We start from the raw sequence: 27,289 nt of genomic DNA on the forward strand, positions 1-27,289 counted from the left end.
ATCCAGCTCCTTTGCCTGTCAAGTTTACAAAGTCTCAAAACTACGATGACATTGGAATTTATCCTTGATTCTCCATCTCCATGGATTTTAGGACCATTTTCAAATTTTGCGCACAAATCAGTTTTCATTTCAGCCCACTGCCATCCTGCGAAGCAGACAGAAACACACTATCTTCCTATTTACTTGATCGGCTTGTTCAAAGTTCTCAGAGTCTTGAATACAGGGCTTCAGACCCTAGATGTGGTGCTATTGTCTGTTTCCTGGCACATTGCTACAGAAGCCAAAATATTGGCAGGCTATTTCATGAAATTTCAACCAATGCACAGAATTGACAAATTCATAGAAATCTCTTACACTTTTGGTGCAAACACAGGATGAGGCTGCAATAAACTTGGGGTATTTTTTCAGTGAATTTCTTGTAAAGTAAAATTTTCTTCATGGGGGGGGGTGTGTACCTGAAAAGTATAAAGGGACCTTATTTCCTTAAAATATAATTTAAACACAGTGTCTAATTTGGAAATAAGCTCGCCTAGATTGAACATCTAACTCCACTGACCAGTTGTGTGACTTGGAATATCCTGCTGAATCTTTCTCATTCTCAGTTTGCTTATCTGTGAAGTGGGAGTGATCACATTATCTATCTCACAGATTTAGGAGAGGGGTTTTTTTTTTTTAGTTTCATGTTTGTTTTTTTTTTTTAGTTTCATGTGTTTTTCCATCAAACGTAATAGAAGAGCACACACTGGCACACAAAATTAAGTTCTCAATAAAAATCAAAAACAATGGTATTTCATAAAGCTTGTGGAAAATAACTGAAAACAGTTTATTGGAGCCAGCATGGTGGCATAGTGAGTCAAGTTACTCCCTACAGAGTCGGTATCCCCTTTCAGCCAACACTCTGAGTTCCAGCTCTCTGTACTTAATTAATGCACTTGGGGGACCTAGAAGAAGGTTCTGGCTATTGCTTTTGACCTGGTCCATTTCTGGCCATTGTGACTGGTAGATGAGCCAGCGGGTGGATGGAAGAGCTCTCTGTCTCTCTCTCTCTCTCTATCCCTCTCTCTAACTCTGCCTTTCAAATAATTAAATGAATAAAAATCTGAAAAAAAAAAAGTTTATTGGGGAGCAAAAACAACTTCAAATCCATATATGTAAAGAATCTTCAAATAGTTCATAAAAATGTATATTGTGAAAAACCTACTTAAAGTCTGCACTAAAAAAAACATTTTTTAAAAATTATTTTTCACAGAACTTTCTGAGGAACCATCTCATACCCACTACTCATCTTTCTTCTTCTAATCCATCACCACCTCTAACTTTATTTTGGCTTTAAGTTTTAAGAACCAAAGTCTGCTTTTGCCCACTGTTCCTTAAAGAAAACACTGGCATTTAAACCAAAATGCCCCTCTGAATGCTCACACGGTACCCAGAATAGAGAATTTACAGCTGAACAAATGACGTTAACTCCATGGCAAACACTTTCAGGAAATAGCAACGGGAGAGAGATTTCAACACCAGGTCAGCTCCTTGTGCCCTGTTTAAATGAGTTGAGAAACCAAGGAGACAACCTATAGGTGCTCTTCCACCCAGTGTTGGGGGCTATTTTAAAACATTTCACTTGAACTTGGCCACATTTGCCTCCAGAGACTTCTTGGCAAAAAGGTCTAAACCTTCCCATACATGAAGGAAAAATGGAAGGCCAGTGGGTGTGTGGTGAGGAATTCCCCCTGTGCCCCAAACAGCTAAGAAGAAAACAGGACAGGGATGGGCACAGACCAAGTCTGAGAGCAGGACATGGTTGTCCTCTCTCAGGGCACAGGCCTGGTTCTTCTGTTCCCATCATTGGAAGATCAGCTATGAGGCTCCAAGACTTGTGAGCATAAACTTTAGGTCAAAGTGTCTTGCCCATCTCCTGCCTGTTATTTTTCACAGCCAACAGTGTCCAGCAAAGCTGCCCTTTGGTTCATTCCTGTTGTATTCACTCCCTGTAAAATCTGCCTTTCAAATAGAATTTTTTTAAAAAATGCAGGCACTGCACAATGTCAAAAAAAAGAACTTCTGAAATGCACTTGAAATCAAATTCATTTGTGTTTTGGTGGGAAGTTCAGATGTACTCTTTACTTAAAAAAAAAAGATGTGCCAACCTGCTTCATTTGAGTGGCCATTGTACTGTTTTTATGTAACTCATGAGATGATGAACCTCAAATATACTCAACAGTTTATTTTTAAAAAACATCTGGACTCTGTTGAATGTTTCACAGAAGCACAACACAACTTCTTTACACCTCAATTTCCTCACCTAAAATGCAATCGGTCCTCCCACTACTAGCAGGATTGTGAGAATTAAATCAAGCATCCCACACAGTTACAGTACATGGCACAGGCTTACCTTGTTGTACCTGCTACTGTGAGCCACACACATGGGCAAGCAGGTATGTTTCAACAATGATACTCATTTTTAGAAAATAAGCAAGCCAGGGTTAGTGAGACTCTGAACTTCAACTCTCTACCTCTGCGAAAATAGGTACAAGTGGGTCCTTTTTAGAATTGTAAGGGAACAGCTGGGTAAGACTTTGGACATGAATAATACTGATGAATGACAAGTCTTGTGCACTGAAGCAACTAGCTGGCAAATGTTCCATAAATAGTGCTGGTAACATTGGTAAAGGCAATTGTTTAAAACTGATGGTGAAGTGTTGGAGGCAAACTTTAATCACTAAATGATTCCACAAGCCTGGGGCTGGTGAGGCCAGCACAGTGTGGCCTTGTGACGCTGCTAACTCCTGCAGCAAAGAACTAGAGATCTGAGTTGGCTCAAGCCTGGGTTTGCAGGGGGCAGTTTCCACAGTTGGAGCATCAACGAGTTTCAGGGATTGAAGAGAACTTGGTACTCAATAGGCAGGAGGCAAACACTTCAGGAACATACACTTCTCATGGTGGAGTATAAGCAGAAAACTCAATAGATCCCCAAGACGGGATAGAAACACTGGTGCATGCAATGGCTGAGCCATGTATTCCCTCCTGGTCCTTTGAAACCATTCTCTGTCTTTGAAATTGAATGACTAAGCTAAGAGAGAGTGGCCCTAATGCATCTTAGGAGTTCAAGATGCATTGCTAGTGACAGCTTGCTAGTTTCTGAGCACTGGTGAAACTGGCTGGCAGCAGGTCTTCCTTGCTACTCACATGGGTAAACTGCATCACTCCATGAGGGCCAGTTGTGACAATGAACACTAAATAGTTGCCAGACAGATCCAACCCTTCTCTGAGGCACCCGCGTACAACTTGAACTCAGAACCCCGACTTGATCCAATGTGTTTCAATGGACATATAACTTGCTTTTTCTCTCATTTCTTCCTTTAATGGTTGCAAATTTGAACTACATGGCCAGATGTGAGTATTCCTGCAGGAAGCAAGTTGGTCACCTAAGCAAATTTGCCCTGGCATTCCCAGCAGGGCTGACCTTGTTTAAGGAGAAGCTGCAAATTTGGGGAGCATTGTAGGTTCCAAGTTCCACCTTTTCTCACCAACAGCCCACTCAAGACTGGGAGGTCCTGAGTTTGAGCTTCAATGCATCAGTCTTGGCTAGGAGACAAATTGGTGGAAAGGACAGCTTTAAAAACTAAACAGCAGGGTAGAAGTGATCAAAATCCCAAGCACTTGAAACCAAGGACTCTGGAACCAGATTAGTTGAGTTCAAATCCACCCTTTGCTACTTAGTAGTGGTTCAGGGAATGTCACTTTCTTTTGCCATACTGCAGTGTCCTCACCTCCAAACTGAAAGAAATGGTGCCTAACTCATAAGCTGGAGTATGGACTAAATGGATGAGTATCTTAACACGTAGATCTTACATAACATATCTTAATGTAAGTATCTGTTAAGACCATCTTGAAGATTGTATCTGAAAAGCTAGCCTTTTTTTTTTAAATACACATAGGTGAAAGGGAAATAAATGAAAGACTGCACCGAGAAGAGCAGAAGGAAAGTTCTAAGGTTTCTATTCCCATTGAGGAATTCTAACCCTCAAGGCAGAGATAATGGGGAGAATGGTTACCTGCCCCCCACTCGTGGCAGGGGTGGCTTTTACAGCTTCAGGGTTGCCAACAGCTCTTTCCCTTCTGCCCAAGGTATAGGGTCCACACAACCTTTCCCTCTCCCCTTGGAGGGCTTCCTGAGGATGCCTAGGGCAGAGCCAAGATCTGGAAGCCAGGGCATCCTTTGGCTCCTCCTAGGAGGTGGCGCCTCCCTAGGCTGTAAATGCAGCCGAGGAAAGCATTTTGGAAAGACTGTGTTCCAGTGTGAGAGCCAGCCATGGGCCAGTGGGAAATTCTCTTAGTAAAGCAAACAGGGAGGAGACAAAGTGAAGGCCCCCAGGATCAAAATGTGCTCACTGCAGACAGAAGGACAATCAGGCACAGCAAGGTCAAGTTCTAGATGAGAAGAGCAGGCAGTCTTATCCCAATGTAGGACTAAGTCTACTGAAAGCTGCTTTGAGAACATCAAGTCAAGTGGGAATTCAACCACCAATGCGAATGCCCTCTGACCCTCTGGAAATGTTCAGTGGGGGGATGTCTCAGCAAGGCAATTCTGAAAACTCTTCAACGATTCCTGTGGTGCTCTCTGACGCAACTCACCATGTTAGGTGGCAAGCACAAATGGAAAGCAGCAGCTCTGTTAAAACTGAAGCAACCTGGATTCCCATCTATCTGATGCCCCTAACAAGTACCCTGGTCTTGGTACCCCTCTGTCACTGGGAACATAGATTCTTTAAGTTGCCCTACACTTACATGTTTGTGCAAAATGGAGTAGCTAGCTTGTGAAAACATGAACTTGATTCATCACTCAAGCTGAGTTCTTGTTTTCATAGAGGCTGTCTCCCCCAAAACAGACATTCTACCTCCACCCTGGATTCTTATGTCCAAGGTGGATATTGCTAAAGCAGAAAATGTATCTGTCACCTATCGTTCCAAGTTATTTCCTGCAAGGGTTTTTTAAGAAGTTGGTCTTGCGACTCTTCTGTCTGTACAGATAAGAACATTAAGACTGACAGATACTCCTCCAGAGTACACAGCTGGGTACTCTGGGACTAGAATACAATTTGCCTGGGCCTTCTGTGTGTGATCTTCCCATTACACTATGCTGATAATCCCTTGGCCAAACTTGTCACGCTAGCCTATTGTGCTCACAATGGATGAAATACCTGTTCCCCATCACTTTTCAAGTATAGTTTTCTCTATTTCCTTAAAAAAATCAAAAGGAAGCTAGAGAATCATAAAGCCAAGAGGCTGCTCTGAGACTCCTCCCTCTGGGTTTTTTAGCCGTTTTTTGACCAGGGTTAGCCGCTATCCGGCTAACCCTGGTCACTGATTAGACAGCAATTTGCTTTTCCGGACTTTAGTGGCCAGTGTCATATAAACCTCAGATCGCCAATGCTGCGACGCAGATCACCTCAAAGCTTAGTCATTTCAATCTATGGAAGTTGGCTACTTCACTATCTGTCAGGAATTCAGCAGCAGCTTAGCTGGCTGGTTCAGGCTAAAGGTCTCTCATGAGGTTGCCCTTGAGATATTGGCCTGAAGCTGCGGCACCTACTTGCAACAGGGGATGCTCCTTGCTGTGCGTCACACAGAAGACTTCAGTTCCCAGCCACTTGGACATCTTCTTGGGGTTGCTTCAGGACTTTTGTGACAAGGTTCTGGATTCCCTACCAAACCCCTGTTTTACAAGCAAATGTTGGAGGTCTCCAATTAAATCAATATGGATAGGCATCTGGCATAGCAATGAAGACACTAATTAAAGTGCCCACAAGCAACACTAGATTATCTAGGTTTGGTTCCAACTCCAGGTTCTTGCTAATGCAATGGTGAGACCTCAAGTAGTTGAATTCCCTACCACTTATGAAGGGTACCTGGTTGGGTTTCCATCTCCTAGCTTTGACCCTTTCCAGCCCTAGGCACTTTCAGGCACTGGGAGAATGAACCAACAGACAGAAGCTCTCTCACTCTCTCAAATATAAATTAGATCTTTTTTAAAATCCCATACGGTTGTAACCTTTGTTTTGAGTTAGAATTCCTGTATTCCTCCATGTTGGCCCAATTTCAGGTGAGTCTGAAATAGTGTATTGAATCCTGTTCCCACCCTTTAATCCATATTAAATTCTTAACTCTAAGCACCCCCAAATGTGGCCTTGTTTACAAACAAGGTCATCTGATACACAGTAAGTTGTGGCAAGGGCTTAGTGGAGGGACTAATCAAGGATGTGCAGGGAAATTGAGCTGAACACATAGGGAGAACACCAAATGGAGAGGAAGGCATAGCAGGTTGGCTCCCACACAAGTCAGGGAAGGCCACAGATTTGCAGCAAAATGGCTGGGAGCCGCATCTCTCCTCCCAGCTCTCAGAGGGAGGCAAGCTGGCCCATGCCTTCATCTTGGACTCCCAGACTCCTGAACGATGAGCCAATCAATACCTGTGGTCCTTAGCCTACAGCCTACCATCTTTAGCTACAGAAGTCCTGGAAAATTAGCCGAGACAGACAAGGGGAAAAAAGCTGGAGAGCACCAACAGGCAGGGTTATCTCACATCCAGGGACCAGGGACCCACGGAGCAACTCTCCTCCAGATGTTGTTTCTATCGCCTTCCTGCCACACATAAAACACAAAGCAAAATAAAACAAAACAAACAAAAAAACCCACTTGACCTTCAATAAGCACACTCCCGAGTCAAACTGGCAGACACTCCAAATGGACAGTCAAGGTTTCCTGGTCTCACCCAAGAAAGAGGAAATTTTATTACATTTCATGACCACAAGGTATTTCCTAAGCTCGTTAGACACTTTTTTCCCCCTGAAGAAGGTCGTGTCTTAATCAGGCCACTGCCATCCTTCTCCTCTGGCCTCTGCCATCGGAAAGGATAAAAGACACGAGGGTGGGTGGAGTGAAGAGGCGATTCTGGAGAGCCGTCTCTGCTTGTTTATTTTGAGACACACTTGTGCGCCATCCCAGCATCTGAAGAACACAAACAAAGCTTGCTATGGCTGGAGGCCAGGGTAAAGTTTGCTTCAGCAGTGTACCGGGAGGACCATTTTTGCATAGCCTTTTATATGATAATCGTAGCTCCCTTGCTTGTATTGAACTTTGCAGCACGAAGGAAAAATAAATAAATAAGGCTGACTAATGGCTTGTTTCCCTAGAGGCAGCTTTTCATGGGATCATATGTTTTTTCAGCTTTTCAGTCACAGTTTCCTGCTTGAACACGAGGAGCCTTTGACACTGACTGTGACTTAGCGCTCTCTGGCCGGCAGCCCAGGCTGCCCCGAGCGGCAGCTCTGGGGTCCAGCTGGACCCGGGCACCTTCCCAGGTCACAGCCACGGCCACCTTTGTCCCTTTCTATGAGCAGCGCGCAGCAGCAGGTCTTTCAACACTTTCCAGGTCAGGCAGGGCACTTCTCATCTGGTGCGGCATGGAAAGCCAAGGTGAGGTGGATGGGGAGCCCGTGATAAACAGGCTGTTGGGAATTCAAAAGCAACCACAGCGTCCGAGGATTGCTTTCGCTCCTGTTCTATTCATCACTGCCCCTTCTCATCTTGGGAGGGTTTCTGGGTGTGTGGGGTACCTGGGCTTGAGATGAAATCCCTGCTCTGACATGGGTGACTAAGAATCAAGAAGAACTTCTCAGTTTAATTTCTGATGAGAAAAGTCATAGGTGAGAAAACCTGCCTTGTGGCAGCAAGGAAGACAACAAGGACAGTTTTGTAAGCCACCTGGCAGGTAGCAGGCACTTGCTCAATAAATGACAGGGGAAGGTCTTATCAGATGTTTCTGTCTGCAACTGTAAAGTAAGGAGTGTCAGTGCCCAACAATGCACAAGCAAAACCACTTCTACTCAATAAAGAAATGATTCTGCAACGATTTCTCTCTCCCCGCTTTTCAGAAGGCCATGGTGCAAAGGGGGTTGAATTGGGAAGAAAGGAGAGGGACAGGTTGTTTTGTTCGTTCATCCCCCCACCTTGGAATTGGTGGTAGTGGGGATGTGGGAGTTGATTAAAAGGGCAGCCCCCTGTTTTGGGTAATTGCAGTTTAATTATATTTCGGCAGTGGTTTTATCACGTTAAATTTGGGGAGAATTTACCCGATGAGTCATGGAAACATTTCTGATAAAATTGTGGAAACTTGGGACAGCTGTGATTTTTTTCCCCCTTGCTTCACTCCTTCCCCTACTTTCCTGGTCCACCCAGTTCTGCCTGCCAACAGGCCCCCTGCAAGGAGCTGAGCAGAGAAAGTTCCTTTCCTTCCTCAGCCCCAGGCACTGCCTCATCGGGCCACCAGCTGAGCCTCACCAGTTCACCTCTTCCTTGTCTTCTGGGTCAAAAAACCAGATGACCCAGCCAGTGTCAGAACCCAAGGACCTGGACCGGCACACCACATGCACAAGCTGCACAGATAATGCCAAGGAAACCTGTTGGCTGTTCTAGGCCAGAGCTCTAGCTTGTTGCTGCCATAGATGAACCCAGGAATCTAGCTTTCCTCCAGAAATCAATGTCTCTGGCTGCCAAGTGGGGGAGGGGTGGGTTTCTTTATTAGGGGGATTCATTGCAAAGTCATTTGATGTTCTTGGCTCTCTGAGGTCCAACCTTAAAGAGACAGGCTCAGAAAACTCCTTAGTGGTTGGGTTCCCCAGGAGACTCTGAGATGAGGATCAAAGGATGGCCAAATCAGAGACAGAAATACATGCTCCTTGGAAAAGTGGGAAATGCCCCGATTCAGCAGTGCCGAACCTTTTCTTTGGTATCCCAAAACAGTAGTGAAGAGAACAATAAGTGTAATGACAATCACTCATTCTTACAGCCCACTGCCTCCTAAAATGGCTCTCATATAGTTTAGGGTTGAAAAGTTAAGCACACCTGATGTCATTGCATCCTCAAAATCTGTCTGATTAGTTTGTCTTTCTTCATGAGGAAAGACATCTCATGGGCCTTACAGAGCACCTGATGCTGCTTCAATGACAACCCCCACAGGGGAGATGCACTAACTGGAGACAGATGCAAGTCATGGGCCCTAGGTGTCAGAAAAACACTGGACACATCCAAAGTGCCCTGAAGTGTCAAGGGTGGAACATGTGTCTCTGGCAGCTCTGGTTCACTCCTTACTCAACAAGTCTATTCTGAGTGTAAGGCCATGTGTAGGATTTTGTCTAGTTACATGCCTGCATCTCCCCCTACTGTAAAAAGTCAAGAAAAAATGGAGTCTTAGAAAAGTTCTTTGTCTTGGGAAGGCCTTGTGGTCAGAAGATCAGGCTGTCACTAGGGTTTCCCATTACGATAGGGCTTCTGAGTTTCCAGTGTCCCCCAGCTGGAATCTGGGATCCCAAGGCAAGTAAGTTCAGAGAATAATGAGTTAAATCCAACTTACACAAGATTTCCTGTGCCCCTTATAAGGAATGCCAAGGTTCACTGTGACATTCTAGAGACGCTAGAAAGCCAATAGTGAACAAACCTGACAAAGGGATTCTCTGTACAGCATTTCCCTAGAATAGCAGACCAGAGACACACTGCTTCCTTGAGAACTTGCCCCACTCCAGACTAACAGAATTGGGGTCATGGAACTTGGGTTCCATGACATACTGGGTCCCTGGAACTTGGCTTTTGAGTAAAGTCCCAGGAACACCAAGCATCCTCTGAGAGCACTCTTTGTAAGAGCAGCAGGCCATGGAAAGCATACTGTCAAACACTGAGTCAGAAGTGTTGTTGTGTCACTGAACATGGTGGATACCACCCCAGTAACACAAAGAACAGAACAGAGGGCAGGCTCTCAGTGGGGCTAAAAGCTGGTCTTTCCAGCTCTAAGGAACAAGACAATGCTAATTGTGGTTGTTGATAGAATATGGAATGCCCATCCAGCTCAACAACAGCAAATCTTATTTTCATCAAAAAAAATCAATGGTATTAGCCATACTTCTCATTCCCTGATGAGCTGTCACTCTCTAGGACATGGTGGCAAAGTCAAGATTTTGCCAATAGCATTACTTTAGCAATTCAGAATTTTCCCTGAATTGGGAAGAGCTGCAGAATGCAAAGCAATGTCCATATGTGAAGCACATGCGATCACAGGATAATACAGTGTAGATTAATTAGACAGTGCAAGAATAGAATGGAAGGTCTCCCTGGATCTGTACCCTGTTGAGCCAAAAAAAAAAAAAAGGGCAAAAAGAATGTGCTTTGTCTTGAAAACCCTGGAGGGTTTATGTTCCAAGCTGGTTCAGGGTCTGCATGTGGATAAGGATTCTTCATTGGTCCCCTCTGCAGTGGAACAGGACTGGCAGGCAAGTGACACCTCCATGATGTCCAGCTGGCCTTGGGTCTTTTCAGCATCATCAGTCCACATGGCTGTTTTCTCCAGCCTGGACACACATGCCTAAATCATAAACTCAGCTTTGACGATAGATGCGACCAATGGAAGGGCTTGCTTGCTTTCTCAACGGAGCCCTCTAGTCACCAACACTCTGAGAATCCGATGCAGCCTTTCCAGAAAGTTACTCCAAAGCCAAAGGATGCAAAATGGGAGAGTAAGAGCAGGTGTTCTGGCAAAGAAGGAAGAGATTGTAGGATAGAGATGGCAAAGCTTAATTACAATTTGCCAATGGAAATCATCATCTTACAGCTTGGACCAAATCATCTTTGAATGTTTGTTCTGACCTAGAATTCAACCTAGCTAAAAAATTTTAACTTCCAAACTTTCCTAAATATGACTCTGGGATGCATATACTACTTTGTCCGTGCAGTGAAGCAAAACTTTGGGGAAGCCCTTGGATACCTGATTTTTATAATAATTATCAATAATGAATAGAGTACGTTGTCCATGTAGTGAAAGAAAACTTTGGGGAAATCCCCAGATTTTAACAGTACCAGGTTAATACTATGTACATAGCTATTATACCACATTGTTTAGAAAGAGTTAAAAGAGGGGAAAAAGTCTGCATGTTCAATACAGACATAATTTTTTTCTTTGGCATTTGAAATTGCAGTTGGCTGAGACCACAGCTGGGAACCCCACAGATCCAAAATGCAAAAATCCCATACTTTCCATTTGAGGTTTCATTTATCACCAACAATATCTTGCAAAATAAGTGACTATTACCACTTAACAGGTGGGGCTCATAATGCTAGGCTGTGCACCCAAGGTCTGCTATTGCCTCCAACCATTCTCTCCAACCTATCTACGTGCACGCACACACACACAAACACACACACACACACACTCACACACACACACGTGTGCACTCATGTACAATACTAGGTCAGGAATTCCTTGGCTCAACCTTATTAAATTAGGGCTCACAAAATTGGCTACACTTTGTTTCTGGGTGGTATTTTACTGGAACCCAACAACACACACACCTGTAAAACTGTTGAATACATCAATGAATTTCTAATTCCAACATTTGATGCTTTTAATTCAAGATCCTGTGAACAGTATGGCTATGAACCAACAATCATGTTTTTTGCTGTTTTTTTCATTCCTGTAATCCGAGTTCCTTCATAAATTAGCAAACTTGTTGAAAATGGGTATTGAAGCTATCTCAGGGTTGGAAAGGCACATTCATTCTTGCCTCTGATACACTAGGTAATGTCATTCTGTTGGGTCAGGCCATTTGTTCACACTTACAAATTACTTCAGTCATTCACTCCTTTATGTGTATTTGTTAGCTCATTTATGTGCATTCATTCACTTTTTCCAATACTCATTGTAGTGTCTTCCTTGTGTCAGGCCCAGGGGACAGACTTAGCCAATATCATAAGACAAGGAAGGAAGTCAGATGTGCCATTTGTAGAAAGTTCAGTTGGAACTTAGAGGAGGCCACGACTTTGCCAAATGGGAGGAAATCATCGCTTCTCAGCCTTTGGGCCAAGATTAAGTGTAGTAAATCAGAGTAAAGTGGAGGAATCAGAGATGGCTTCATGGAAGTGGCATTTGCCACTGGGTTTCCCAGATGGGTTAGATTTGATGAAAAACAAAGCTTTGTCATACAAAGCACAATAAGCAAGCCACAGAAAGTTTCAGGGATGGGTGACTTACAGAAAGAAAAAGAGAAAGAACTGGGAAAGAAAGCTGGAAATTAAGATGGGAGTCAAATCTTGAAGAATATAGAGCTAAACTGAGCCATCACAGCCATGGCAAGTTCCACTGTACATGGGATGACAGCAGAGCTTAGGACCAGAAAGTCAAACCTTCCCCCACTAGCCTTGGCACCTGGCCTACTTGGCACAGCACCTGGGCCATATTAAGTCCTGCATAAATGTTTGTTCGATTAAATTGGGGAGGCTATCATGGAAACATTCCCAGTGGTGGAAGCTGAGGGTAAAGGGAGGGGTATGGCCTGGTGTTACTTTAAGAGCCAACATTTAAACATACAATACCAACCACAGCCCGTATCCCTGCAATTACTCTCTTTCCTACTGCCAAACTCTTTTGATACCAAAGAATAACAGTGCAGCAATGTTCTGAATCCAGAGGCTATGTCCTGAGACACCCAATGTATCACCCTTCCAAGCACGCTGCCCCACAGAGGCAGGCATTCAAGCCAAAGCTACCCTGCTAGATTTCTCCAGAATCCTCTCCACTTAACCTGTGTTCCTCTTCCTGCCAGAAGGCTGTAGTGATAAGGACTGGACATGGATGCACACTGCAGGCTGTCTGCATAACTCTACAGGCAAGAGAAGGACCCCCATGGCCTGATTGGGAGTTGGACCTGAGGGTGCTGGTGAGCAGGGCAGACATGATGAGCAGGTACAATGCATGCCTTTTGGTGACATTGAAATCTGCCGTGTGGAGAGCAGGTGTCCTTCACTGTGAGGCTGTAGGGGCTGCCACACTGCCCGTAGCTGCATCTGCAGAAGGCAGGTGAGGCTAGGGCTGAGGCTGAACTGCAATCCCTTCAGCAGGCTGGGCATGGGGGTGCTTTGGAAATCCTAGAATATAGCCAGTCAAGAGGTTTCTCCATATTTGTGGAGGCCAACATGGTTCCCAAAACTGCTATCAGGCATTTTGTAAAAAGCAAGATGTCCTGAAACACCTATGTGCCATTGGGAAATGCAGAAAGGAAGAACCCCTCTGAAAAAAATGAGATTCACTAGATTTTTCTAGCTGGCAGTCCCATATACAAATACCAGGCATGAAACCTTCTACCTTTGCAACTTTCAGCAATTTAACTTTTTTCCTTATTGTTTGAAAAAACGATTAAGAGTGAGAAAAAAAGGAGAAAACAAGAGAACCATCTGCTGCTTCACACCTCAACTTTCTGCAAGAGCCAGGCCTAGCCCAAACCGAAGCAGAGAGCTGGGGCCCAGCAAGTTTCTCATGTAGGTGCTGAGGCCTGTCACCACTGTCTCCCAGAATCTGCATTAGCAGGAAGCTAGAGACAGGAGCCAGAGCTGGGAACCGAACCAAGGGAGGACCTGGCTGTCTTAACCACTAAGCCAAAATGCCCACCCTATATCAACTTTTAGGTTCTACCGTCTTAGCATGTAATCACAGTACTGATCCAGCTGGAGGTCATACAAACACAATTTGGAGAACAGGGCCTGACAAATAGAAGAAGCCCAATGAATGATGAATCTCACTATGCATTCCTAATCACAACTTTTAAGTCATTTGACGTTGTTCCCCAACTTTGCCTCAGTGTATATTAAAAAGGGGTTTTCACATATGCTTCTATCTCAGAAAATGTGAGTTGGGAGTCCTATGATCCCACTTGGATAAATGAGTGTCCTTAGAACACTGCACACACACAAACACACACACACACACACACACAGACACACACACTGTGCCCTGATGTATGGTGGGAGGCACAGCACCCTTGGGAACCCAGTGCCTGGGGCAGGGGGACAAGTGCTCCCAAGAATGGTCAACTGAGATTCACAAACATGACTTCCCCTTGCGGGAAGGTAAAAAGGCATGCGGTCATTCAGTCAAAGCTATTGCTGTTTTAAAATCTACTAAATACAGGGATTGAAGTCGTAGCCGGGTTATAAATAAACAATAAATCATGCAATTATTACTGTTTGAATTCTGGCAAGATAATAAAAAGAGCAAGGGTCTAATCAGGAAATAATAGAAAAGAGCTGCGAGGCACCCCTGCAATTAGTGATAAACAGAGCTTGGCTCGAGCTGGAGGCCCAATATGGCTCTCATTAAACAGCCTGGGGGCCTGTTCCTAGGGCAGACCTCCGCTGGCTTGGGGAGGGGTGAGGTAACCAGAATGTCAGAGCTCAGTCCACCCCCCCTTCAGATAATCTTCTACTTCAGTATTATAACCACCTGGGCCCAAATGACTACCTTATGCCAAGCGAGCGCCAATCCTCTGCCTTCCGATACTCTAATTGAGATGTTTCCTGTTCTCAGCTTCTTAACGCTCTGCTTTGTAACTCCATAAATGCACACGCACACACACGCAATGAAGGCACACAGGCAAACACGCTGGCGCCGGGCGAGGAGCACCTTCACACCCTTCTCCCTCTGCCTTGCCTTTCACCTTCTTTTATTAATGGTCCCTCTTAAAAGAGATAAATGCTCCCACACAAGCGATCCCACTTCAACAGATAAATAGTCCATGCTGAGAGCCGCAGAGTGTGGCAGAGAAAATGCTGTCGTCTTAGACTAGAAGCAGACGCACCGTCTTAATGCAAAAAAATCAGCATATGGTTCTAATAGACTTTCGTAAAATGATTTATCAGCTGTGATTAAGCCCTCAACCAGCATGTCTATCTTCATAAATAAAGCAAAAGTGCACCTTGCTCGAAAATGTATCTGCAGTATCTTATTACCCGACCCTGCACACGGCACTCCATTTACAACGCGGCTCTGGGGAGCTGAGCGTTTGTGTGCAGTCACACGGAGTGTGGGTTCTGAAGAGACTGCCAAGATTTAGGACTCTTATCTGTGAGATAGTCTTACTAAAAATCCATTACAATGAGGGCTTATCCCTGCTCCGTGTGCCACAGCGCGCAGCACTGTTGAAATATGAACAGGTAATTAAAAGGCCATGCCCGATTTTACAGTCAGCCTGGTGACACCAAATCACCAAACAGCTGTGGGGAAAGGGATTTGGCATTGGGAGCAGGCTACCTCTGCCAGGGGGTCATAGGAAATGGGGACCACTAAAACATCAACCTTGGCCTCTTTTTTCTAGGGATAGGAAAAGTGAATGCAAAGAGGAGTATAATCCTGGTGGAGACCTCCTTCCCTGGCTGCCTAATCTATCCAGTGATCTCAGCGGCAAGCTTGAAAGGAAACCCACCCCCCCAACACACACCCCCTCCCCCGCCAATGCCCGAGGCATGAGGATGACAAAGCGAATGCTATGAACTTGGAAATGAAGGAGACTTAAAGCGGGTGAGCAGAGTTAGGTCATAAAGTGATGTTCAGAACTTGGGCTGCATGGACAGGTGACTCTTGCCCTTGGATAAAAAGCCAGCAGGTTGGGGAGGATGAATAAATCCTACAGAGCAATTGAACCAAGTCATGACCAAGTGCCTCCCAAGGCCTTCCCAACCTGCAGCTGAAGCACTGTGTAGCCCCACTCTTCGCATGCCAACATGAAAGCCAGGCACACACATGGTAGTATGTTGACAAGTTGGTGGAGAAACACAATTCAAGCATAAGATTATTTTGGTGCCCAAAACATTGACATTCATTCATTTTTTCACAATGCACATTTTTAAAGATCCTGAGTACACATGGATTTTCAAACATTTTGGCATCAAAATAAATGCACCTCTTAGTTCTACATTCCATTGATATCCGCTTTCTATATATGAGCTTCTTAGGTACACCTTCACACATCCATTTTCTATGAAGTCACGCTGTTTCCCCATCCCAACAAACTACCATTGTACAATTTTGATATATGTATGGATGGAGGCATTGAGAGATGCTGTCAAAAGGCAGAACCCAGAAGGGTGGGGGGAGGAGGATGCATCATCTTGGAAGAAAAGATTACGTGGGGACTATTCCCTCAGTGTTACTAACAGATGTTTGGATGCCTTTCCTGCCAAACACAGCAGTGCACTGCAGGAGACACGGGCCCCCGTCGTCACGGCCTGCCTTGGCGTTGCACTCGATTGTGAGAATTGTATTAATGAGGTCAAAGTGGCTTCTCTCTCTTGTGATGCACAGACTGCACTCCTGGCCCTGGCCAGCTGTCTTTGCAATATGTGCCCCTGGTCATAGGGGGACCCGGGCAGGGCCTGTGCATTTGGATCTGCACAAACCCATCACTGCTAAGAGGGAAAGGCACCTGCAAGCTCCCACTCGGCTGATGTATACAGTGGGCTGCTTTCATCACTAGTGGAGGGCAGCAGGGAGCTGCTTTCCGACAGCCCATGTCTGCCAGAGCTGCTGGGGTTGGACTCCCTAGAAATTAGCAAGGATTTATTCCCCAGGCTTGGGTTGCCCGCTTTCCCTCGACATCCTTGGGATATTAATGATCATTTTCTAATTTTTCAATTTGATAATTCAAAAAAGGAAAAATCCCCAGCAGAGTTCTAGAACAAAGTGTTGCTCCAGCCTTCTCTATTTCTGGTGTGTAAGGCAGACATTGCTTTCACACATGTCACAAATGCTATGCTCTCTGTGAAGGAAGAATTTGGGCCATTGGTTCCTAGTCCTCTCAGAATGCTCCTGTGTCAACACCAGAAACCACTTTAAAGGTGAGACGCTGTAGTGATCGGATAACTTCATACCCTCTGCCCAGGAGGAAGCTTTTACTTCCATCCTCAAGATCGGTATTTTCAGATTATCTATTCCAAGGTTGTTGAAAAGCCCTTTGAAAGGGGTAACCTTTGGGGCACGGTTCAACAGCCTAGTGGTTAAATCCTCACCTTGCATTTGCCAGGATCCCATAAGGGTGCTAGTTCATGTCCTGCCTGCTCCTCTTCCAATCAAGCTCCCTGCTTGTGGCCTGGGAAAGCACTAAGGGATGGCTTTGGAACCCTGCATCCATGTGAGAGACCCAGAGGAAGCTCCTGGCTTCTGGCTTCGGGGGACTCAGCTCCAGATGAGCTACATCTACTTGAAGATTGAACCAGTAGACTGAAGATCTTTGCCTCTTCTTCTCTGTAAAATCTTAGGAAAGAAAGAGGGAGGGAGCATCACACCATGCAGCAGTGGTTCCCTGTGATCTAGCCATGGACTGGTGTAAACACTGCAGAAATCAGGACATTTTCAGATGAACTGACATTACAGGGAGGAGCTCTTAGGCACATCACCTGCCAGGATGGAGACAGAACACTGAAGACTTCAGGCACTGGAGCTCCTACAGCCCTGATTAGAGAGGTCGTGGGTAACAAATACCTGAGCCATATGCACCAACTGCCTTGCCATCACCTGATGCTCCTAAGCCCTCTGGGAACATTGCCAAGCACGGGGCTAAACAACTCTAACCCAGGGAGGCCAGGAAGATGTGATTTCCTGGGGGGTGTGGGGGGCGGTGGGCTACTGTGATTCAAAATGCAGCACCACCTCATCTGTGGTGCTCAGTCAAGCCACTGGCCATGCCACACACCACTACTGTTCTTCTTAGCATGGAGAGGGCAGGATGAGTTCTGGCAGAACCTGCACCAGTCCCCACCCAAATATGAAGCCACACTCCCAGAACAGATGGGAACAGCAGGGACATGTGGGCTGTGGCCATGCTAAATGCATAATGCAAAGATCTCTTAAGACAGGTCTGTGGGGGCTCCTGCAGAGCTAGACAATGCAGGAAGAGCCTGCACCAGCCACATCCCTCCTAAGTTTCCAAACCATCACACAAGACAGTTCAAGTCAAAGACCAAAAATGTCATCCTGCACACTCACAGTGAACTTCGTTTTATTGGAAATATGCAAAGAAGGTGATAAGAGTAAAGTCCTTGGGAGCCATACAGCAGATTAAACCACCTGCAGTGCCAGCTTCCCACGTGAGCACTGTTTCCAGGTCCTACTGCTCTGCTTCTGATCCTGCTCCCTGCTAAGGCACCTGGGAAGACAGCAGATGGCCCCCAGTGGGCTCTTGCATTCACATGGAGACACTGTGGAATTCCTGGCTCCTGGGTTCAGCCTGGCCCAAACCTAGCTATTGTGATCATTACAGGAGTGAACCAGTGGATAGAACATCTCTTTGTTTCTTTTCCTCTTTCTGTCCCCCCACAGCCCTATCCCCACTCTCTCGTTCAGAGTGGGAACAAAATCACATGTTCTATCAGACTTTAAGCATGCCAAGAAATAAACCAAAAACAAAAATTAAGCAAGGCCAAACAATCTGGCACCTTCTTCTCACTGCTCCCTCAGGTCACGGGAACAACTACCATTTCACAAACTCTCCTAGGTCTTTGGACTTGGGTAGTGTTTGCAAAGAACAAGGAGAAACATTCGTGGCTCTGATGTTCACATCAGCAATCGCCCCGAAGGTTCAAGTTGACAGCCAACGTGCTAGAAATATGGACAGGAGGAATGCCCGGAATCCCAGTTCCTGGCCTCAGGCTTATCAGTATGGAAATAACTTAACCACACACAAATGCTAAAGCAAGCTTCCCAGAGAAAATCACTCCCATACCTGCTCCTAACACACTCCATGGTCACCTGGATTTATGAGACCATTCCTTGCAACTATTATGTTCTTTTCCTTTCCTCTTTTTACAGCATCCATTTTTTCACATCTCGCTCTGAGGGGCCCAGGTAAGTGATTTTGCTACATATGGCTCATGGACTCTACTATTTCGTTCAATTTTCCAAATGGGAAGTCTGTTTTTTGCCAAGAATGGAAGCTTCATCTTTTAGCCATTTTGGTTTCATCCAGCCCCCAAAACAGGCCTATTTTCCTATCGCCTGTGGGAGTATTAACACAAAAGCCTGGCTGAGGACAGCAAGTGCAGGGACCTTGTGCACCCAGGTACACACCAACCCTGTCTGGGTGCCTGTCTAGCACAAGGTAGAGCCTCAAATTACCCTTAGCTGGAAAGCGATTGCTTCGGATGACAGCATCCACCCTGGGGTGTGATTCCACCTGGGCCATCGCCTGTGATTCCCCAGCCCATCAGAGGACAGGTAAGAGATGACAGACACGAACAGAGACCTCCCAACCCAGCCTGGAACACACAAGTCATCCTGAGGAGACCGCCCCTGTGCTGGGAAGTGCCCGTAGCATTGAGCTTTGTAATTGTTTTAGCAAGGCTCATCCTAGCCCGATAATTCAATTGGACTAATTTTCAGCTACAGTAAGGCGGACTTATGGGAAGATGGGGCAGATCAAACCAGTGGCCCTCCCAGCTTGTCTGCATTCACTGTTACATCTGCACAGTTACTGGGTTTGGCTGTGACTTTGGGTTTTTTGAGTTTTTTTGGTTTTGGGTGCCTTCTTCCACCATTCTTGGTCCTTTCTGATGGATCCCCTGCACTAGATGCTGACTACATGTTGCTGGCCACGAGGCTCCATTTCTGAAGCTCCCATAGCATGCCTTGCTGCCCTTGACATTCCAAACCAGCAGTTCCTGGACCTCCCAACAATATGAGTGGGAGCGGCTTTTCACTTCACCACACATACGGGATGAACCATTTCAATATTTTTTTTTAAATCATAGTATTCATTTTTTTAAATGCACATCATCAAGAATACACAATGCTAGGCATCTCTTTAAAGTTACAGTAAAGGAGAAGTAGCTTTGTTAACATTCACAGTGATAACCCAGGAGGAGGTGACCTTCATTAGCGCTGTTTACCTCTAATGGAATCAGGACATCCAGACACGGCTTTAGGCTTTAGCTCCAAGTGCCTTGGTCCTTAACCCTAACCCAGGGTCCAATGGCTCTCCCTGTCTCTTCTACTCCTGAAGCTTCAGGTAGGAACAGTGGCATCTTGAGTGAGAGGCCCCAGCACAGGCACAAAATGTGTGTGTCATCTTTCCAACTGTCTCAACCTCTGAAAGCTTTCGACCAGTCCTCAGCAAGACAGGTGGACAGAGTTCTGTCTTGCCACAACAAATGTCATGAGAACAGATATAAATCAAATCTCTGACAATTTAAATGCTGAATTCAAACAACAATAAAAGCTGCCACAGGCTAGTAGATATTCTTCTGAATTACTGCCACATCCAATCCTTCCTCCTAAAAAAAAAAAGCTATTTATTCATTTGAAACTCAGACTTCCAGAAAACAGAAAGACATTTGTCTTTCACCATTGGGATAAAGGCTAAGCTACAAACGGCCAAATAACTCACCTTTAGAAGTTCATTCCGGGGCTGTTCTGTGGGGGGTAAAGTGCCTAGATCCAAGTCCTTGCTCTGCTCCTGATTCCAGCTTCCTGTTAATGTGCACATCTTGGGAAGCAGCAAGTGATGGCTCGTGTAGTGGAATCCCTGCTACCCATATGGGAAACCCAGATGGTGTGCCAGGCTCCTGGCATTGGTCTGGCCTAGCCCTGGCTGTTGGGGCCATTTGGGCAAGTGATCCAGCAGATGGAAGACATCTTGTCTTTCTTCCTTCTTTCCATCCTTGCTATTCTCCCTTCCTCCCTCCCTCCTTTCCATCCCTGTGAAGTAAACCACAACCAAATAAAGCATGTATTAAGGAGAAATTAAGTCTTCAGCTTTTTTTTTTAATGAAATTAGGCTGTAAGGACTCATCTGTTAAGGTCCACATGATCCAGATCTACAAACTCTCCTAAAGAGATGATGAACAAATCAATACTTGGTACCCATCTCAGTTTCCTCCAAACCATGGGCTTCTCTCATCACCCTCATCAAACAGCTGGTGCTGTGGCCCAATAGGTTAAGCCACTGCCTGTGGTGCCAGTTTCCTCTACATACACTAGGGTTCATCTGCTCTGCTTCTGATCCTGCTTCCCTGCTAATTGTACCTGAGAAAGCAGCAGAAAATAGCCCACATGTTTGGGCTTTTGCCACCCTCCTGGGATTGGGCAGCATGGGGTTCTGCTTTCCTGGTTTCAGCCTGGAGCACACACCTGGCCATTGTGGCCATTTGGAAAGTGGACCAGTGGATAAAACTACTCTGTTGGGCTCTATCTCTTGTTCTAACTCTGCCTTCCCAATAAATAATACTGTTCAAAGACTTCTTATATAATGCTAAGGGTTCACGCTTGGCAAGTCAAAAAGCCATATATTTTATTGCTTTGGGGATACCCTGATGTCTCATTAAAAAAAAAGAAAAAAGAAAAAAAAAGCAACCACACACACAAGCCAACACAAGAAAAACCCTGGGAGCTTTGTCAATCACAATTCCACTTTAAAACTGAGGCAGAATCTAACTACAATTACCTCTTAACGCATTCACATATGTGGAAGTGGATACTAACTTCTCATAAACCCTGTTAAGATGGTACTCGTTATTCCTAAATCCAGTGACCTATGCCACATGAAATCGCTTGCTGTTTATCCACAGCTTTAGTCATTCCCCTGAGTGGGATGCAAAGATCAGGCCAAGTTCTCTTCCAGAGTCAAATTCCACCCAAGACAAGAGCATAATTCTAACCTATAAAGAAAATAGTTGAAAGTGATTTACATTTGTAGTGTGCTGAGGTGGGAGAACAGAAAGAATCCTTCTAAGGCAAACCCTAGGCTTCCCAGTCATTGGGGGTGGAGGGAAATAAATGGGTTTTCATCTTCTAGATCCATCGTCCATGGGTGTTTCCTTTCCGTCACGCTGATCAAAAAATGGAAAAGATCAAAAACAGTCTCATCTACTCGGATTAAGCAAACACGGAGACCTTTTGGAAACCTGGATAAAACCAAGTTTCAATTTCAGAATGTCCCTTTTCTCTAGACTTTTGGAGGAAGGGGGGATTAATTTACACAAACAGCTTAGAAGTTACACTGGTGACATGCAGCTGTTGTAGGTTTATTCGGCTCGGTGGCAGATTTCCACTCAGGACTTCCGGCACCTTCCACCCGCAAGGGCCAGGCTATGCCAGGCAGGCCAATGGTCTTTTGCTCCACACCCTTCCCCCCTCCCCAAGCATGTGGCGGCGTTAGGCAACATGATGTCCAGGTACAGAATTCACTCCAATTGAACACCCTTCTCTTGTGAGTCATGGCAGACGTGGCCAGGCCCTGCATGGTGACTCATGCTGAGACGGGAGCCAAGATCTTAAGCTTGCAGCTTGTCCCCTGTGCCTGTGTGTTCAACGGCCCACACCCTCTGGGGATACGCTGCACTTTTCATCGTTTGGGTAGGAATTCTTGAGCATGGAAATGCCCTAATTTGCTATTGCTGCATCAGCATAATCAGTCAGATGTGGGTCCTGGGAGAAAATCAGAGCCTCACACTTGCTCAGAGCTTTTCATCTCCCAGGCTTGAAGTAAGCCGGGCTGTAACAGTATCTTTCTCTGGACAAGACAAAAGAACTCATTTCTAGTCCCTACAATTGCCCTGCCTTCCTTTCTATACATACACATACACACACACACACACACACACACACACACACACACACACTCACAAGATACAGCTATCTTCCAATTCCTAGATGGGCCTTACTGGGTCGTTTTCTTCTTTTGAAAGGTCATTAAACACAGGAGGGCAATGCACCTTTTTCTTTCCTTCACATCAGCATCTTGTTTCTCTTTCCTCTCACACAGCACATGTATTCAGCAAGCAATGGTCCCGTCAGCATTTCTAATATGGCTGGGGCTTCCTGCCAGAGGTGCCTCCTCCAGCTCTGTGCTCCTATCTGCGTCATCACTGGCCATGGAAGAGGGACAGACATTTTGTTTTGGAACATTCCAGAAGGTGCTACCCAGCTCCATGCTCAGATCTCACTCCATCTCTGGGCACTCCCAGCCCAAGTGATTCCATCTGGTGTCATGTCCCTAATCCCCATCTCTACATGACCCCTCCCACCTCTGCGTCTCCTCCTGGATGGCAGACCTCTACAAGCGTCTGCTGACCCAGCAGCTATGCATGCCAGGACTGCAGGCAGGATAGCCCCCCCACCCCCCGCCCGCCCCGCAACACAAAAAGTTTCCATCCAACCTGCTTCTCTCACAGGCAACCCCATCTTGCTTCCAGTTGCACAGGCCAAACTCCAAGCTCACCCTTGAACCCACTCTTCTTCTTACTCCCTAAGTGAGCTATGGGCTCTTTCTCCAGCACAATTTCACCATCTCACCACCTTCTCTATCTCTACCTTGGACCACTGAACTATCATCTGGAGGCCAGCTCCTTTCTGTACCCTTATGATGGGTTTTACTGCCCTCCAGTCATTTACTTTCAACTCAGCAGCAGCAGTGAGCTTTGTCAAACAGAAGTCAGATCCTCTCACTCTTTCAGCTCAGAACTGTCCTATAACTCCCCACTCCACTCAAAGTTAAAGCTCTTGCAATAGTCTCTTAGGTCACTCTAATCCCCTCCTCCCAGCTTCCCAGCCTCAACAATGCTCCCTCCTCTGGTCCAACCAACTTCTGTGACTTTTCCGACACAGAGACCAACGTCCAGCCTCACATCTTTGCAGATATGTCCTCTGACCTTGGCAAAGCTTCAAGTATGCACCTGGCTTTGACCTTCTATGCTCATGAGTGTGCTGTGAAACCTACATGCCAGAGACACTCTGACCAGTGATACTCTGCCCCTCCATAGCACTTGCCATGTGACACATTACATGCCTTTCCTGTTGTTTATTGTCTACTAGAATCAAACCACCTAAAAGCAGAGGTTTTTGTATTTTTGCCATTGTTAAGCACAAATGCCTGGCAGGGGTGGGCACTCTCAAATGGTTCTTGAATGGAAACTGATGAACAAAAGCATCTCACGTGCTTCAGGATGCAGACGAGCCTGAGTTCTGAGATTGATGATACCTGCTAGTGAGTTACACGGCTTTCCAAGAGAAAGAAAAAAAAAATCTTTTATTAAAACATCATGAGGCAGAGCTGGCGTTTGGCCTAGCAGCTGCAGTGCAGAATAAAATGCCCACATGCCACACTGCAGTAGTTGGGTTGCAGTCCTGGTTCTGGATTCTGGCTCCAGCTCCCTGCTGAATACACCACGAGAGCAGTGATGGTTCAAGTGGATGGGCTCCTGCCATCCACACGGAGACTTTGAATACCTAGTCCCTGGCTTCTCCTGGCCCAGCCTCAGCTTTCTCAGGCATCTGAGTGAACCTGAAGATGAGAGGGGCATCTATCTCCCTCTGGATTTTTGAAATAACATTTTAAATAAGAGGCTATCGGCTTAAATTGACACAGAAAATTAAGACAGTTATAGAAACTTTGGTCTGTTTCAAATAATGGTGACACAGATCCTGGAGTCTTTGAGTGGTCAAGACCTGCCTTTTCCTTTTCTTTCTTTCTTTTTTTTTTTTTTTAAATTCTGGGCACCCTGGGAAGCTTGAGAAAGGAGGTTGGGATTCTGTAAAACAAAATCTCCCAGGGTTGTCACAAGAACTAAACAAGGACCAATGCTCTGAGTCTAATTGAAGCTAGAGATTTAGAGGCTTTTCAACATTTTCTTACGAAAAATACTTAGAAAGTTTAAAATCTTTTTTTAAAAACAATGGTCTAGTTAACACTAGGACAAAAACTTGATGAACATGTGTCTTTTAGCAAAGGTAACCAGAAGAGTGCTCACTGATGGTTCAAGGACATCACACGCAAAACAAAAGGAAAATTAGAAACTACAATACTTGGGAATCTGAATGTATTTCTGGAATAAAGAATGAATGCCTCTACTTTTAAACAGGTTAAGAAAAAAATGAGGTAGGGACCAGAGGTGGCAGTGTGCCAGGAATGGTGGCAGCTACCAAGACACGGTCAAAGAAACAGGGAGAAGAACATTGTCATGTTGGAACTATTATTCCTTCCCATGCCCTGGGTCTTGCAGAGACACAAGAAGGCAGAAGTGATCAACACAGCTCATGCTACTGTGCTGTAGGCCTCAAGAAGATGCTCTCAGCTATGGCCACGGTCACCCAAGGCCAGACTTGGTTCCGCCAGTTTGAACACGGCAAAGGGAAAGGAATAGGATCCAACTTCCAGAGCATATGGATGAGAGTGAAGCAACAAATGGGGCTTCCTGAGAGGCCAGCCCCAAACCACAAGCAGACAGGTTCCAGGATCCCCCACCCACAGCCCCATCATGAAGTCATCCTAGGATGACGGCTATGAGCAACACTGCCAAAGAGAGAAATTGCCCAATTCCACTGAGGCAATGGTCATCCTCTTTTGCTATATTGCTTGCCTCATTATTTCAATTGCTTAAAATTTCATGATTTATATGCTTTCTCAACCCACCGGGAATTTAAAGAAACTCACCCAATATGTAAAGCATGAAACACCTTTTATGATAAAAATCAGGTGCAAAGGAAATACATATTAGAACTGCAAGTCTCATCTAAGGAACTGGCACAACATGCTCCACCCAGGATTCTAAAAAGTTCTGAGTTGAGAGCGAACTTGGCCATGTGCTCTCTGAGCAATCAGAGCAGCAAGAGAAACAAAACAAATTGCATGATGCTCATATCCGCAAGGAGAAGTATTTCGGTTCCTCAGACAGAGGAAGAAAATCATTTCCTGGAATTCAGAGCTGCAAGAACTTCCTCACTCAGGGCGTCTTGTAGGAAGCCATGCACAGTGACTGCTGCAGAGAACATCCACAGCCACACCCCTAGCCTGCGCTGCATGAGGCTGCTCTTGGTCAGATGTCTTTAGGGAAACCAAGGGTGTGCACTCAAAAACCGTTCCATCAGAAGGCTATGCTTTGAGTTTACTCAAAGAGGCCAATATTGACCACTCTAATAAATTCATGAAGCCGAGTTTCCAAGCACTCCGACACCTGCCAGCTTACCTGGAGAACTAAAGTGGTTACCCACCGAGAGGATACTTATTACCAGGAATGTCCCTCTTCACCATCATTGCTTTCATAGGTTCTGATTTTTAAAAAGTCTACTTCTACTGAATGAAATAGAGAACGTATGTCTTCCATTTTTATTAATCTTTTAAAGTACCCAGAACCTTCTGACTTGCTTGCCACGTAATAGTTTCTACGTAAGGAAAAAGGCACTCCATAGCAATTGGCGTGGGAGTTAGGAGATAGTCAAGTGTAAACGACATAACAAAAACACAAACAGATTTGATTCATTTTCATATTTTTTCTAAAACAGTTCAGACAGAACACAAGTACCAGACTATGAAGATGTGAGAATGTTTCATGAAAAACATACTAGAGAGAGATTATTGTAATTGCACAGAGGATGTAAAGGCTCTGAAACACTTGGAGAAATACAAGGACCTTTAAAAATTGGGGCAGGAATTGTGGCATGGTAGATTAAGCCACTGCCTGTAAAGCCAGATTCCCATATTGGAGCATTGTCCATGTGGGGAGAACAAGATGCTACTTCAGGCTCCTGATGTCAGCCTGGTCCAGCTCCCGCAGTTGCAGCTTTTTGAGGAGGTGAATCAGGAAATGAAAGCACTTACATTCTCACTTGTTCCCTCCCTTTCCCTACCATCCAACCTATAAAATAAAAATACTATCTTTAAACAAAATTTCTGAGTATAGCTTCCAAACTTGTTCTTGCCCCCTTGTTCTTCCCTTTCTGTATGCATTCACATTTCAAGTTTTTGCTTGTGGATTGTGTCTGATTTGTTAGGTTCAGTGGGAACATTCAACAACGCTAACAGCAACAGAAAACCACTCTCCAAAGCCTGTCACATTGACTTCCCATCTTGTCTCCTCTATCTTGAAAAGGTGTTGACAGTTCCAGCTCAACATTCAGATAAAAACTGAAGATACTCCAGAGGGTGCCAGAAAGTCAATTTGTTATAGTTTTAAGGACAATGGATCCACTCTTGCAGCTAACCTAGCTGTTTCCACAACAACAGATGTCCAATGATGGGGCCAGGAAGGAATTCTGAATGTGGTTGTGTGTGACTGGAAGATCGAAGACCCTAATCACGGGACACAGAATGCAATCAAGTTCCCTGACCCACTGTAGATTAGTCACCTCTTTGCTTATCATTTAAGTCTTGTCATCTGCATTTAGCAGTCACATAAGACTTTTTATTAAATACACAGCACAAAAAGATGATTTATTGGGACCAGAAAAAGCATATTAGTTTATCTTGTTCAGGTCAACTATTAGCTGAGGGGGGCTTACATCTCCCATCTCAGATTGTTTTTCCCAGGATTTCTCTAGCATTGCACTTTAATCCAACTCATCAATGTTTGGTAACATCAGACATGCACTAGCAGACAGGTAAAACATTGTTTTGAGACCGCATCCACGCATCAATCTGCAGTGCCACCTAGT

The 27,289-nt window shown here is 45.2% G+C and overlaps 1 protein-coding gene across 1 annotated transcript in view; it reads right to left on the reverse strand.

The window, feature by feature from the left end:
* CREB5 (cAMP responsive element binding protein 5) overlaps positions 1-27,289 on the reverse strand; it is a 380,309-nt gene that overhangs the window by 267,594 nt on the left and 85,426 nt on the right. The window lies entirely within an intron of this gene.

The sequence above is a fragment of the Ochotona curzoniae genome, unplaced genomic scaffold (genome assembly GCF_017591425.1).
Source record: "Ochotona curzoniae isolate NIBS_2020 unplaced genomic scaffold, NIBS_Ocur_1.0 scaffold_3835, whole genome shotgun sequence".
NCBI classification, from domain to species: Eukaryota; Metazoa; Chordata; class Mammalia; order Lagomorpha; family Ochotonidae; genus Ochotona; species Ochotona curzoniae.